We start from the raw sequence: 16,799 nt of genomic DNA, 5'->3' as shown, positions 1-16,799 counted from the left end.
TTAACACAAAGGGCAACTACTATCACTACAACAACTACATTTCAATCAATAATTCATGTATTTATAAGTCCATAAATATCTATCAGTTCTTTCTTATTTTACTATTCGATTTTACTTTCTTATTTTACTATTCGATTTTTAATAAAGGGCAGTATATGATAGAATTGGAGAATATAAAATTGGAGAATTGAGACCTGAAAAATCATTCAAAAATTATTTTTTATGGGACCGCCTGGGTGGCTCAGTGGGTTAAGCCTCTGCCTTCAGCTCAGGTCATGGTCTCAGGGTCCTGCTCCGCATCGGGCTTTCTGCTCAGCAGGGACCCTGCTTCCCTTCCTCTCTCTCTCTCTCTCTCTGCCTGCCTCTCTGCCTACTTGTGATCTCTGTCTGTCAAATAAATAAGTAAAATCTTTAAAAAAATTATTTTTTGTGGATTGATCCATCAATCTATTAATCTATCAATCTATCAACCTATTCACTATCTACCTACAGCAAATATATTTATAATATTAAAATGATGAAATTCCCCCAAAAATGAAATCTAAGATAAATGTGAGAAATTCCTATGTGTAAAAGTGGGCACTATATTTAAATAAATCTTTATATCCTTAGGCAAAAGAGGGTAATGTATTTTATATATACTTTAGTAGTAAACAAATTTATAGTTAAGAAGACATTCATCCAAATATTATTTGTAACAATGAAAATATGAAAAAATCTTAACAATCTGTCATGGCTGCATAAATGGATGTATACCTTTTTAAATGAAAACTACAGTTTTTATAAAAGATATTATATACAGACATGGGAAAATCTCAACCATATACTATTGTGTGAATAAAGTTTCAAGCAAAAACATATGTGTATGTCCTTCTATATAAAATAATATTAGAGCATAGGCATTCAGAGAGATATGTCTATACATATGTCTTTAACTTAAAAACAATAGTTTGTCTTTGGGGACCTTGATTTGTACTGATGTTTCTTTTTAGCCAAAGTGGTAAAAGCACTGATGATCTTTCTGCAATGACTTTGAATCTCCCTGTTTACCCTCCTAATGTACCTCATTATTGAGACTATTTTTTGTGGTCTTTCATCTGAGGCATTTTAAGATGATATAAATGCAAACATATTCTGAGAAGTTATAGCCAAATAATAAGTAATCCTTGCATGATTACCCTTTACTTCTGAATAGTGAAAGAGTAGAATACAGTTTAGTAAAAAACACATGCACCAAAGGTCAAGTGTTCTTACATAATATATAAGGTTTTATGAGAAGGGAATAAAAAAAAATTCAGAGGTTCATGAACAAAAATGAAGAAGGGCTAGGTAATTAGAAAACATGATAGAGCACAAGACATTGCAAAGTCCCAGAGTCCAGAGTTTGCTAACTGGGATAACAGAAGCCCTGAACATTTGTTTCCATCCCTGAAGTGAAGAAAGAAAAAGAATCTAAAAACTCAACCTAGAATAAACTATGGACTTTTGGTGATAATGACATTTCAAAGTAAGCTCATCGATTGTAACATGTGTGCTATTTGGTGCTAGACGCTGATAGTGGAGAAGAGGGTATATGGAAACTCTCTGTACTTTCCACTCAATTTTTTTTTTCAGTGAACCTAAAACAGCTCTAAATAATGAAGTTTAAAAATTAAAACAAAAACAAAGAACCAAACAAAAACTAAAAGTCCTCTGCTAACTGCTGAAACCAATGTATTAAATGTCTTCTGGCCATCCCAAAGGACCCTAACCAAGATTCTCTTGTCACATGGAGGGATTGGTTCAAGAAGGGTGTAATGGAAACCATGAACTTCTTGACACCCAGACATGAAATCCCTTGGCATCATTTCTACTCCAATGGATTTGAAAAAGCCAGTCACAGAGCCAGCCCAGGTTCAGAGAAAGAAGCAATGAACTTCCCACCTCAGTGGGAAGTATGAGAAAGAACTGGTGGTCAACTTTAAATCAATCATGGGACAAGATCACAATAAGGCACTTGGAAAAAGCATCATTTTATATTAGGTAATTGAGGTTAATCAAATTAGGAACTGTTTTATTAGATTGGATCTAGCATTATACCTCTTCATTTGTGTTGGAAAGGGTATGAACTCAAGAACATTGTCATCATTTTAGAACAATAAAGTAACTAAATGGCCATATTTTATGTCTTAAAAACTACATAAATCATGGTAATGGAATAAAGAAACAAGCAAATGAAAATTAGCAACTCAAAATTCATGCATCATTCTAATTTAATTTGCATGGCATGGGACCACTAGCTTTTTTTAAAAAAATTAAACATATTGTTATACATCGAGGCACCTGGGTGGCTCGGTCGGTTAAGCATCTAACTCTTGATTTCAGCTCAGGTCATGATCTCAGGGTTGTGGGATGGAGAGACCTGCATCTGGGCTCTGTGCTCAGCAGGGAGCCTGCCTCGGATTCTCTTCCTCTCCCTCTGCCTCTCCACCCACCTATACACTCTCTCTCTCTAAAATAAATAAATATTTAAAAATATTATTATGTAGTTATATTAAAATATATTGCAGGAAACTTACAGATAAAGGATTGCAGAACAAATAATAAAGAGAGAAAGCAGAACACTACTGTAGTAAAGAGAATAATGTTTTCCCTCTCTCCACAGATTTCCATATTCGAATCCCCAAAACCCCAAGAGTATGTTACCTTACATGGCAAAAAGGGACTTTGCAGATGTGATTAAGAATTTTGAAGTGAGAACATGAACCTGGTTTATCTGCATGGGCCCAATGTAACCCTCCCCAAAACCCCGGCCATGGATCTTTATAAGTCGGGGGAGGAAAAAGGTAGGAGCCTAAGGGTCAGAGGAGTCGTGATGATGGAAGCAGAGTTGGCATTGTTGTGGTCAGGAACCAAGGAAAGTAGGCAGCTTCTAGAAGCTGGAAAAGGCTGCAACAGACAGCCTTGGTCCAGAGAGTCTGTAGTCCCTTGAGACAACAGAAGGAACACAACCTGGAATGGTAATCCCAAAAGACTTATTTCAGATTTCTGGCCTCCAGAACGGTCATACTACGTGAAGCTACTAGATTTGCCCTTATTTGGTGCAGCAGCAGTAGAAAGCTTGTAAAACTATCAAAAAATTTAAAACAGAAGTTATAATTGTTTCCCTTAAATGACAACTAACAACCAATAAGTCATTTAGAAAAATTTAAAAACTAATATTGATGGTACAGTGCTTAACTACGTTGGTGTTATCTGATGAAGTCATCTAGGATTTAGGAACTGATTTTTAAGTAATAAAGTTGGTTGAAGGCATGTAAAATATGCTTTAGAAAAGATGTGTCCAAAATACATAATTTCCTTCTGGAGCATTTTATTAAATCAACTTTCACATTTTGGAAACACACATACTCAATGGTAAATTAAATATAACCTGTGTCCAAGTATACCTATGTATAAATAAATACATTTTAAATAAATCAAACCTGAATAAAATAAAATGTGTATTCTAACCTATGCATTAAGACAAGGAAGAAATTTCCTTGTTTGTGAGTTTGTGAGTTCAGCGTTCTCTCCCATCTGATAGTTGGCAACTTCTAATTTGTGGGGTGTGTGTGTGTGTGTGTGTGTGTGTGTGCGCGTGCGCACGCGCATGCCTGTTAACACACTCTCTCTGTTCTCCTAAATAACTGGTATGCAGAAGAGAATTTAGGGAAGGAATGGGAAGGAAGAAAAGCATTTCTTTGTAGATCTATGGAATTAACTTACCATTAAAAAAAAAATGTGAGTGCTCACTTCCGCAGCACATATACTAAAATTGGAACGACACAGAGGTTAGCATGAACCCTGCACAAGAAATTTGACATGCAAATATGTGAGGCATTCCACCGTTTAGAAAAAAAAGAAAGTAAAACGTGAATTGAACATGTCATAATTTTACCATCTTCATTTATGGGAAACCTAAATACATTTCATTTCATTACAATGAAATGGAGAAAGAACAAATATGCATAGCCAAGAAATGTGAGACCTAATCAGTTTCTATCATAAACTAACTGGCCATCACTGGGTCTATTTCTACACATGATAAAACAGAATGCCTCGTATGCCCAATGTCATCAGCCTGCCACTGTTCTGTTTCCCGTCTTAATTAGAATGGGAGCTCCAATATTAACGCATTTTCAATTTATGCTAATGAACAAGGTCACTTTCCTCCGGAAAGCCTGTTTAATTCTCTACAGTTTACAGAAGCAAATCAAACTTGTTAACTCATCTTTAGAAATTCCTTCCTGTCTTACCTTGTATTTCCAATTTTCCAAATATTTCTGTGAAGAGCAAAAAGGCACAGCCAGGAACCATGTTCATAGTATCCTCTACACCTCTTGGCCTGGCCCACCTCATCCACTTCGGCCCAAGCCTCTTTGGTAAAGGGTTCAGAGGATACAGGTATAAAATCTGGATGTTCCCCAGATCCCATAAACCTTAACTGCTGTTGGGGCATGTCTGAGGATGTAGATTAATTAGGGGGTTATGCCGCCTGGGCTCTGTTTGTAGATGTGTACCAGCCATGACTTCAGGGTTCAATGTATGAACCCTGGCGAGTCTTGCTTTCCTGATCTGTAAAGGTAGGAGAGTGTTGGCAGCATTTATCCCATGTGGACCCTGTGTAGACAGAGGAACACAGTGTTTGTAGGGTACTTGACACAGTCTTCAGACACGAGGGCACTTACATATCAGCAGGTCCCACAGTTATTTGAAAAAGAATGGTTTGTAAAAAGGGAGCTATAATCCCCAAGGAGATGTAAGAGGGTCTTTGTTCTTCTAACAGAAAAGAGGTATATTAGCAGGCCAAGTAAAAACTCTAGGAAAATACAGCTTACTTATGCCAAGTTACTTTAGCATAGGCCATAAAGAGTTTCTCTTTGGTTTTAGATGTACTTGCAGAACCACAAGAACTAGAGGTGAGAAGGATAAATTCTTTCTAGCCTTCCCAAGTTGGATGTACCTGTGTGCTACCTGAGCTCTCTCTGAGCCAGTTGTAACACCTACTGGTTGTCTCATTAACTAATGAGTTGATAGAATCTTTGACACACATTCATCTACAGGAAAAAAAAAAAAGAGAGAGAGAGAGAGAGAGAGAGAGTGGGAACGGAAACAGAGGCGCCTATTCTACCACAGCTCCAGGGTAGGACTTAAGCCTGCGTTAGGGAAGTCTGGCCATCCCAGTGATTTGTAGGAGAGACCAAGTGAGTGATAAAGGGAAGAGGGCATGATGCTCCTGTGGGTTGTGTCACAGAAGAAAGGAGATGTCCCCTGATTCTGCAAAGGGAGATGTAACCTGGGGGGAACTGTTCTTCATTTATGGCCATGGTGTCAGCACCTACTTGATGAAGCACAGCCTGGTGTCTTGCTCTGCTCCCTTGCCTCCCTTCTCAATACTCAGTCAGTCTCCGCCAGACCTGAGCCTTCTGGATGCCCAATTGTGAGCAAATGTTTTCTGGTTTTTTTTTTTTTTTTTGAAGATTTTATTTATTTATTTGACAGACAGAGATCACAAGTAGGCAGAGAGGCAGGCAGAGAGAGAGGAGGAAGCAGGCTCCCCGCTGAGCAGAGAGTCTGATGCAGGGCTTGATCCCAGGACCCTGAGATCATGACCTGGGCCAAAGGCAGAGGCTTAATCCACTGAGCCACCCAGGTGCCCCTGTGAGCAGATGTTCTAACACACAAATAGAGTATTTATGAGTATACACGGGTAAGCTGAAAGCAAACAAACATTCACATTTTAGCAAAACACAATGCCTCCCTCCATCTCCTACGAGGGAGTGAGGACTTTATCACAAATGTGGACCATGACCCGGCGAGATCCCAATGATCTCCTATGGCCATCGGCTGCGCGTCCCCTTTCCAGCCACAGCGAGGTGCTTGCCATCATCAAGCTGGATGTGCTCCTGCCTCAGAACCTTTGCAATTCCTTCTGCTTGAGATGCTGGTCTCTTAGACAGTGTATGGCTAACTTCTTCAAATACCGCTATCTCAGGAAGGCTTCTCCTGAGCACCCCGTATAAAACTGGGACCTCTAGCTTCCTTGAGCCTCCATATTTTTTAGCCTGAAATACAGGCCATTTTTATATGCAATAGATAAGCTGCCTTTCTCTCTCCAAAGGCTGAGGCATGTGTTTTCTGTTGATTAAACCGAGAACACAGCATGGCACATTGTAGGTATACATAACGTCTTTGTGAAATGAGTATATGTTGAATGAGTTAGCGTTCGGGATGTTTTTTGGTCAACCAGAAAAAGTCTAAATAACATTCATTTCAAAATTGTTCAGTGCAACAGGGAAGCAAGAAGTAAATTTTGTTGTCCATATTAAACTACTTAAAATATTTAAATTTTTGGTGTCTCAAGGAATTTCCTTCGGCTTTATGGAAAATTCACAAATCCAGAATATTCTGTGACTTCACCAACCAAAATAAGGCTCATTCAATTCTGTCTACATATATTAATCTAGAGATAAAATTTGCATCTTTACTTTTGCTACAAATGTCTAAATGACTACTTTTGAACCTCAGGATTTTAAAAATATAAACCTTTTAATAATCAATTACCGCATCCAATTAGTTCTCAATCATTGAAATATACATTTGGGACTAGGGCTCATTTCAAATCTCAAAATATAAAGTCACTTAATTCAGAACTCCATCTGTGCCCCAGTCTCTGGAGTCTGACAAACAGTCTCCAAATTGTCTTCTGAGTTTTCATCAAAACAAGACACCAGTTTGGAATCTATTTTAACATGACTTGCACTATTTGGGGACTCACATTGCATCTGCTTTGATTTTTCTCTAATGAAAGTTCCTAGTTGTTCTGTGTCAGAAAGGATGTAAGTATTCCCTAGAAACAGCGCTGTTATTTAGAATGCAACAATAGAGAAAATCGAAGCCCCGGATCTTATATTTCCTATTCATAAAATTGTAATTGGCCTTTTTATGTCTGTGCTACCCTTGAGACACAGGGAATTAATTTTATGTCCATGATCATATATAGGATACCCATAAAACTCAGAATAGTTCAAATTCTCACCTCCCAAAAAGAATTAGAAATAAAAGCAAAGCATATTTTCTTTAATCTTGGGGATTCTGTATAGTTTAATGTGAGCTCTTGAGATGATATTAAATTGCAGTTATTGTAAATAATGGGCAAAGGAAGAACTATGGTACAATGTTTGCAATAGCATTGTAAATAGAGAACAAATACCCCCCACCCAAATTTACATTTCACTTGCAGGATGAAGCAAACTCCTTGCAGATATGAAATGTTTATACTCTCCTTTGTCATAGTTGCTACAAGTACAAACTTTGTTAGCTCACTCCGTTCAAAGACTGGTTTCACTCCTCATATGACCTAGGTACAGCTTAAAATTGCTAATATACAGCAGACCTCATTTTGCCATATCAATAGAGATTAAAACCCCTACATTAAAACTTGGGGAAGGGTGAGCCCTAAGCTAATTAATATACATAAAATACCAGCATGATTTCTGATTCACAGTAAACGCTCAATAAATTGACTCCAAGCGAAGGCCAATCAGACAGAATAAACCCAATAGTATTAGCTCACAAAGAGGTGACAGTTCTAGGGGCAGAAAATTGCCTTATCATTTGTCAGAACAAAAAAAAAACAAAAACAAGTTTTTCTTATTGATACAGATTAATGCAGAGTAATATAATTTGTATATATTTCCAGATATGCTGCATCAATTTTTTTTTTTTTTAGAAATAAGATTACAACAATCCGAATAACATCTCAAAAAACAAAAAGGAAGAAAGAGGGGACAATAAAGAACCAAATAAGAAAGAAGAGAAAGAAAAGGAAAGAGAGAGAGAGAGAGAGGGCGGAGAAGAAAGGAGAGGGGGAGAGAGGGAGGGAGAGAGAAGGAATAGAACAGGTGCAGGAGCTCTGTTAAACCAGCCCTAGCAGGAATCTTCTCTTTGCACATCTCCCTTTTTATATGTGTGGTCTGGAGGAGAGCAGTCTTGGAGGTGTGGAACACACCTTCTTCAAGTGCTCTTTTTGTTAATTTCTATGCAACAGGGGCTTGCTCTATCCATCTGTCTATCTATCTCTATCTATCTTTTACCTTCACTCTGTAGTCCTGATGCTAACCAAGGCTGAAATGAAAAGATTCCATCCTAACGATTTGTTCCACGTCATTAGCCTAAGAGGCTGAAGTCACTAGCGCAAAAGTCGCTTTCCATCTTTCCATGTCTCAACAATCTCTATGGAGCTTAAGAACCATGGTGCAGGGGCGCCTGGGTGGCTCAGTGGGTTAAGCCACTGCCTTCGGCTCAGGTCATGATCTCAGGTCCCTGCTCAGCAGGGAGCCTGCTTCCTCCTCTCTCTCTGCCTGCCTCTCTGCCTACTTGTGATCTCTTTCTGTCAAATAAATAAATAAAATCTTTAAAAAAAAAAAAAAAAAAGAACCATGGTGCAACGGAATGATGTTGTTCAAAGTGTGGCCTCCAGAAGGGCAGGCTGGGGATCACCAGGGACCTGGTTAGAAATGGGGACTCCCAGTCCAACCTCCAGCAAGTGCTGAAGCCGAATCTGCACTCTACTAAGTTTCCTAGGAGATTTATAGGCGTATTAAAGTTTGAGAAGAATGGTAATAAAGGATTATTAATAATGATGCCTTTAATTCCACAACTGTGCTCCTTAAAAAAATTAGTATCTTCCAAAATGTTCTCTACAAAAATGAGTTCTATAATCAAATGTATTTTAAAAATACGAAATTAAATCAAGTTAAGCTAATTTCCTTTCGGCGACTTCTTGGAGCCACTATTATCCTCTAACACGTGCAGTAAAAATGGCATGTGCGGGATTTCTTCAAGCTATTTGACCATGAAGCCATGTTTTCTTTGTGTGATCCTTTAAATATTTCTAAAAACACTGGGTTTTGAATAGCAAAGCTTGGAAAAAGATGTCCTAATTTTTGTAGAAGTGGTCAAGTCATATTTCACAAACTCCACTGCAAACATTAGGAAAAATATTTGTTTGAGATTTAAAATTAAATATTGGAAAAATTATTTGTGTAACATATCTAATTCTCTGAATGTTAAACTGGAAAACAGGCAATGTTTGCCTCTGCCTCCTCACTGCCATCACCATGCCTGTTACCCCCTTCTTCTGCCTTTTGGACTCAGGGGCGTGGCACTGACTCAACTGAATCTCAACAATTTTTGCTTTGTTCAGTCTCAAGAGTTCTCTCCCTCCTCTTGCCCCTTATCAAAATAAGAGTCTTCATCATGTTCCTCCTAAAGTAGACACCACCATAAAAGCAATCTGTTAAAGCCATCCTCTGATAACTAATACCTGAAATCGTCTAAATATGCTATTTCTTTTAGTTAGTTAGTTTGTTTTTTAACAGAGAAGATCTAGGCTTTAAATTACCTTTTCCCAATGCCAAAAAAATAAAAAATAAAAAAAGTTGTATTTGTTGCTATAATTCAAAATCCTCCCTGTGAATATCACACACATGGACTCTGATATCCAGACAGCTGGAATTAACAACAGTCAGGTACAAAGAACTCACCGAACTTGCAAACATAAACACATTAGCTCCTCATTTCCTATTGTAATCTTACTTTCAACAGGGGCCCCATGTTTCTTTCTCACTTACTTTATTATTTAAAAGCTTTTGTAATGTTTTTCTATCATTTTCCATGTTCCAGGAAGACAGGTGTTATGACATAAAGTTTCATGGCCAGCTTTCTCTACTTTCCACTTAGAACTTATCAGAGATAATGCATACCAAAAAATGCAAGCTAATACTGAATTTCTTTTCAAATTCTTTCAGACTTAATATTTTCTGGCTGAAAAAAAATACTTTTTAGACCCTCTTTTCTCTTCATTTCTATCATAAAAATGGAGGCTGGCTGCTCTTTTTATAGATTTTTTTGGTCATAATGAAATAAAGGTAATTAAGATTTCAATCTAGTTTTATCTAGCACCAGAAATTATCTCATTACATTCAATATTGCCTTTAGAGGCAATTCATGGTTAAAACACTACAGAATGTCATTTTATGTAATATCAGTAGTTTCACTCATTTTGGATTATGTCCCTACCCAGCATTTCATAAAGGAACCATTAATCATCATTACAGTTAATTCCCCCAAGAAAACAACTAAGCAGAATTGAGAATATGAAAAAAGCTCAATGGTACATAAACACCTATAATTCCTGCTTCCCTTGTGGCTTTTTATTTGGAGCTGAGATTTTAAAGCAAGGCTAGTTTACTCTTTTCCCATCCTTATTTATTCAACAAATATTCATTTAATGCATATTAAATGTTAGGCTCTATTCCAGACTGTGGGGATTTAGGAAAAATTTTTAAAAATAAACATATATTATAAGGTCAGGAAATGATAAACGCTAAAAGGAAAATTAAAGTCATTTAAACAAACAGAAAATGACTTGGGTATAGGAGCAGAGGGTTATCTTCCTGGACCATGAAAATTAATAGAAAATAAATAATATGTAGATCTATACAGATATAAATATATAGATATATACAGGTATATTTGGTCAGCTACATATTAAGTATATATTTTTGATCAGATTATTCCAGTTAGACTGTCAATTTAGGTAAAAATCATGGCTCTGTTTCAGCTGTTTTCAAATGTTTATCAGTGAGGTATGCTTCTATGAATTTTTTATATGGCCCCTATTTTTGAGGCTATACCAAAACTTCTCTTGAAATTTGCTAAAAATTTGCATAGCTATTTTCATTTGACATGATAAGAGAAGCAAAAAGAAACTTTATCTTAGTCATATAGAAAGAAATCTATTCCAACTGAACTGTATTTCAATTGAAAGTCTAGATTATGTTAACAATTATCATGATGTTATTTTGTGTTATCTTTTTAAGGAAAAAAAATTTAATGACCCTCAGAAATATATGGTGGGATTCTTTTTGTCATTTATTTTGTCAATATAGTCACCAAACCACTGATCAACTGAATAATGAAACTGAGAAAAAAACAAAACAAAACATTATGAGCTGATTTATATCAGAGGAAAAATACTTGATTTAACTGCATGGAAAAAATTTTAATCACTTTTTCAGGCAAATATTATATTGCCAGATCAAGTTTTTTAAAGTCAACATGAGAAAGATCATGGATTATTGTTTTAAGAATCGGTAAAGTCATTGTATAAAACAGAAACCCTTCTAAGTAAAAAAACACTATATGTTTTCAAAACTTACACCAAATGTACTAGCAATGGACGTGTTGGCCTTCTAGAGAGATACACATGTAGACAATTCGAGCATGTAAGGAGCCTTTTTGCCCTCTTGGCTGACTTTTAATACTGTCTTCTGGAACCATGACTTCCAACCTCTTTGTATTTTAACTCCTGTTTGATGGGATGTATCAAAAGATTTCTATAAACATCTAAGACTCTATCACAGTTTAGTCAAGCCTCAATTTTGAATATACAGTTAATATAATCAAATAGCACAGTTATAACAAAATATATCTTATTTACAATAATATGTGCATGATAAATAATAGTATATTATGACTATAATCAGAGTATATAAATATTATTATACAAATCATCCCATCTGATACTACACAGAGCAAAGGAGCCTTCCTTGCTGAACCCTGCTGAACCCTGCCCACACTGGAGACTTGGGGCACCCTGCCTGGATCCTGGTTGATATTTTTAGCTATACATCCCCTCAACCAATTTTCACCAAAACCACCAGGAGGAGGAACACCCAAAAGGGTAAAAATTCAGAGATTGTGGCTTCTGCCACAGAACTATTGGATATGGACATAAACAGAATGTTAGAAAGGGAATTCAGGGTAACAATTCTCCAGGCAATGGCTAGGTTGGAGAAGACTATTAGTGGCAACATAGAGTGTCTAAGGGTGGAAGTGAGGGCTGATCTGGCAGTACTAAAAAATGCTATCAATGAGACCCAATCTAAAATCTAATCTAAATACTCTAACAGCTAGGGTAACAGAGGCAGAAGATAGAATTAGTGATCCAGAAGACAAACTGATAGAAAACAAGGATCAGGAGTAGCCATGAAAACAGAATTAGGAAAATAAATGACACCATGAAATGTTCCAACATCAGAATTACTGGGCTCCCTGAGGATCCAGAGAGAAGACTAGAAGATATAGTTGAATAAATTCTGGATGAAAATTTCCCTAATCTGGGGAATGGAACAAGTGCTCATGTCCTAGAAGCAGAAAGGACAACCTCAAGATCAATGAGTCTAGAAAGATCTACAAACACACACACACACACACACACACACACACACACACACAAATGACCTCCAGACACTTAATTGCAATATTTATGAATCATAATTTCAGACAGGAGGTCTTAAGGGTAGCTAGTGGGAAGAGATTCCTTATGTACAGAGGAAGGACCATCAGAGTAACATCAGACCTGTCCACAGAAACCTGGAAAACCAGAATGGACTGGCAACACATATTCAGGGCACTAAATGAGAAGATCATGAAACCAAGAATACCTTATCCATCAAGGCTGACATGCCAAATTGGATGGAGAGATAAAGAGCTTCCAAGACTGGCAAGGTTTAAAAAAGTATGTGACCACCAAGATGGCATTACAAGAAATATTAAAGGGGGTTCTATAAAAGAAGAAAGAACCCAAGAGTGACACAGAATAGAAATTTACAGACAATCTATAGAAATAAGGACTTTACAGGCAACATGATGTCAATAAAAGCTTATCTTTCAGTAATCACTCTCAACATGAAAGACCTAAATGCTCCCATAAAATGGCACAGGGTTGCAGACTGGATAAAATGACAGAACCCATCCATATCCTGTCTACAAGAGACACATTTGTAACCTAAAGATACATCCAGACTGAAAATGAAGGAATGGAAAACCATGTTTCATGCCAACAGGCCTCAAAAGAAAGGTCGGGTAACGATTCTTATATCAGATAAATTAGATTTTCAGCTAAAAGTGTCCATCCAGAAGATCTAATTCTTGTAAATATTTATGCTCCCAATATGGGAGCAGCCAAGTACATTAGCCAACTGTTAATCAAAATAAAGAGTCATATTGATATGAATACATTAATTGTAGGGGATCTTTACTTGCCACTCTCGTAATAGATCGTCTAAACAGAAAATCAACAAAGACACAATAGCTTTGAATGACACATTGGGCCAGATGGACCTCATAGATCTATACAGAACACTCCACCTTAAAACAACAGAACACTCATTCTTCTTGAGTGCACATGGAACTTTCTCCAGAATAGACCACATACTGGGTCACAAATCAGGACCCAAATGATACCAAAAGATTGAGATTATTCCTTGCATATTCTCAGACCACAAGGCTTTGACACTAGAACTCAACCACAAGAAAAAGTTTGGAAGGAATTCAAACACTTGGAAGCTATAGACCATCCTGCTCAAGAATGTTTGAGGGGCACCTGGGTGGCTCAGGGGGTTAGAGCTTCTGTCTTCAGCTCAGGTCATGATCTCAGGGTCCTAGGATGGAGTCCACATCGGGCTCCCTGCTCAGTAGGGGGCCTGCTTCCTGTTCTCTCCCTGCCTGCCTCTCTGCCTCCTTGTGATGGCAAAAGTGGTCCTAAGGGGGAATACATAACCATCCAAGCCTCACTCGAAAAAATTGAAAAATCCCAGGGGCACCTGGGTGGCTCAGTGGTTTAAAGCCTCTGTCTTCGGCTCAGGTCATGATCCCAGGGTCCTGGGATCGAGCCCAGCATTGGGCTCTCTGCTCAGTGGGGAGCCTGCTTCCTCCTCTCTCTCTGCCTGCCTCTCTGCCTACTTGTGATATCTGTCTGTCAAATAAATAAATAAAATCTTTAAAAAAAATTGAAAAATCCCAAATATACCGGGTCTCTTTACACCTCACAGAACTGGAAAATCAACAACAAATTAAGCCAAGCCCATGCACAAGAAGATAAATAATCAAGATTAGAGCAGAGATCAATGAGTTAAAAACTAGAGATAAAGTAGAACACATCAACAAAACTAGAAGCTGGTTCTTTGAAAGAATCAATAAGATCGATAAACCACTGGCCAAAAGAAAAGAGAGAGGACCCAAATTCATAGAATTACGAATGAAAAGGGAGAGATCACAACTAACACCAAGGAAATAGAAACAATCATCAGAAATTATTATCAACAGTTATATGCCAATAAGTTAAGCAACCTAGAAGAAACGGATACATTCCTGGAAACCTATAAACTTCCAAGACTGAAACAGGAAGAAACTGGCAACCTGATTAGTAACAAGATTGAAGGAGTGATCAAAAACCTCCCAAAATACAAGAGCCCAGGACCTGACGGATTCCCTACGGAATTCTACCAAAAATTCAACCTGTTCTCCTGAAGCTGTTTCAAAAAATAGAAACAGAAGGAAAACTTCCAGACTCTTTCTATGAAGCCAGCATTACCTTGGTCCTCAAACCAATATCCCTGATGAATACAGATGCCAAGATTTTCAACAAGATCCTAGTTAATAGGATTCAACAGTACATTAAAAAGATTATCCACCATGATCTGGGGGATTTATCCCTGAGATGCAAGGGTGGCTCAACATTTGCAAATCAATCAATGTGATAGAACAAATCAGTAAGAGAAGAGAGAAGAACTAGATGGTCCTCTCGATTGATGCAGAAAAGTCATTTGACAAAATATAGCATCCGTTCCTGATTAAAACTCTTCAGAGTATAGGGGTAGAAAGAACATTCCTCAACTTCATAAAATCTATCCATGAAAAACCCATACCAAATATCTTCCTCAGTGGGGAAAAGCTGACAGACTTCCCATTGAGATCAGGAACAGGACAAGATCACTGCTCTTGTTCTACATAGTACTAGAAGTCCTAGCAACAGCAATCAGACAACAAAAAGAAATAAAATGTATTCAAATTGGCAATGAAGAAGTCAAACTCTCTCTCTTCACAGATGACATGATACTTTATATGGAAAACCCAAAAGACACCACCCCCAAACTACTAGAACTCATACAGAGATTCAGTAATGTGGCAGGATACAAAATCAGTGCACAGAAATCAGTTTGTTTTCTTATACACTAACAATGAAAATATAGAAAGGGAAATGAGAGAATCTATTCCATTTACTATAGCACCAAGAACCATAAGATAACCTGGGAATAAACCTAACCGAAGAGGTAAAGGATCTGTACTCAAGGAACTACAGAACATTCATGAAAGAAACTGAAAAGACACAAAAAGATGGAAAAACATTCCATGCTCATGGATCAGAAGAATAAACATTGTTAAAATGTCTATACTGCCCAGAGCAATCTATACTTTCAATGCCATCACAATCAAAATTCCACTGGCATTTTTCAAAGTGCTGGAACAATCTTTAAATTTGTATGGAACCAGAAAAACTCTGAATTGCTATCAAAATTTTGAAAAAGAAAAACAAAGCTGGGGGCATCACATAGCCTGATTTCAACCTTTACTACAAAGCTGTGATCACCAAGACAGCATGGTACTGGCACACACACACAAAAAAAACCCACATAGACCAGTGGAACAGAGTAGAGAGTCCAGATAGGGACCCTCAATTCTATGGTCAAATAATCTTTGACAAAGCAGGAAAAAATATACAGTGGAAAAAATACAGTCTTCAATAAATGGTGCTGGGAAAATTGGACAGCTATGTACAGAAGAATATACATTCTTGATACAATTCTCTTACACCATACACAATGAAATGGATAAAAGACCTCAACGGGAGGCAGGAATTTATCAAAATCCTAGAGGACAACATAGGCAGTAACCTCTTTGACATCTGCCACAGCAAATTCTTTCAAGACACATCTCCAAAGGCAGAGGAAACAAAAGCAAAAATGAACTTTTAGGTCTTTATCAAGATAAAAGCTTCTTTACAGTGAAGGAAACAGTCAACGAAACAAAGAGGCAATCCTCTTCGGGTTTGGGAGAAGATATTCGCAAATGACACTACAGACAAAGGGATGATATCCAAGATCTATATATAAGATCTATAAATAACTCATCAAATTCAACACACACAAAAGAGATAATCATATCAAAAAAAGGGAAGAAGACATGAACAAATACTTCTCCAAAGAAAACATACAAATGGCTAACAGACACATGAAAAAATGTTCATCATTAGCCATCAGGGAGATTGAAATCAAAACCCACATCCGGATACCAACTTACACCAGTTAGAATGGCCCAAATTAACATGACAGGAAACAACAAGTGTGGAGAAAAAGGAACCCTCTTGCACTGTAGGTGGATGCAAGCTAGTGCAGCCACTTTGGAAAACAGTGTGGAGATTCCTTAAGAATTAAAAATAGAGCTACCCTATGACCCTGCAATTGCACTACTGGGTATTTACCCCAAAGATACAGATGTAGTGAAAAGAAGGTCCATCTGTACCCCAATGTTCATAGCAGCAATGGCCACAATCACCAAACTGTGGAAAGAACCAAGATGCCCTTCAACAGACGAATGGATGAAGAAGATATGGTCCATATATACAACGGAATATTACACCTCCATCAGAAAAGAGGAATACCCAAATTTTGGATCAACATGGACAGGACTGGAAGAGATTATGCCGAGTGAAATAAGTCAAGCAGAGGTTTCACTTACTTGTGGAGCATAAGGAATAACATGGAGGACATTACGAGAAGGAAAGGAAACGTGATTTGAGGAAATCGGAGGGAGAGACGAAACTGGAGAGACTGTGGACTCTGAGAAACAAACTGAGGGTTTTGGAAGGG

At 37.5% G+C, this 16,799-nt stretch overlaps 1 protein-coding gene and 1 non-coding gene across 4 annotated transcripts in view; one reads left to right on the top strand and one right to left on the bottom strand.

Annotated features, from left to right (window-relative positions):
• The window catches only part of GPC5 (glypican 5), a 1,430,236-nt gene that overhangs the window by 823,794 nt on the left and 589,643 nt on the right, over nucleotides 1-16,799 (bottom strand). The window lies entirely within an intron of this gene.
• LOC132003038 (U6 spliceosomal RNA) lies at nucleotides 3,767-3,873 on the top strand. The gene has a single exon (XR_009400115.1). It is a non-coding gene; the product is annotated as a U6 spliceosomal RNA (small nuclear RNA).

This window comes from Mustela nigripes, chromosome 15 (assembly GCF_022355385.1).
Source record: "Mustela nigripes isolate SB6536 chromosome 15, MUSNIG.SB6536, whole genome shotgun sequence".
In the NCBI taxonomy this organism is placed as follows: Eukaryota; Metazoa; Chordata; class Mammalia; order Carnivora; family Mustelidae; genus Mustela; species Mustela nigripes.
This window is presented reverse-complemented; position numbering and strand designations above follow the sequence as displayed.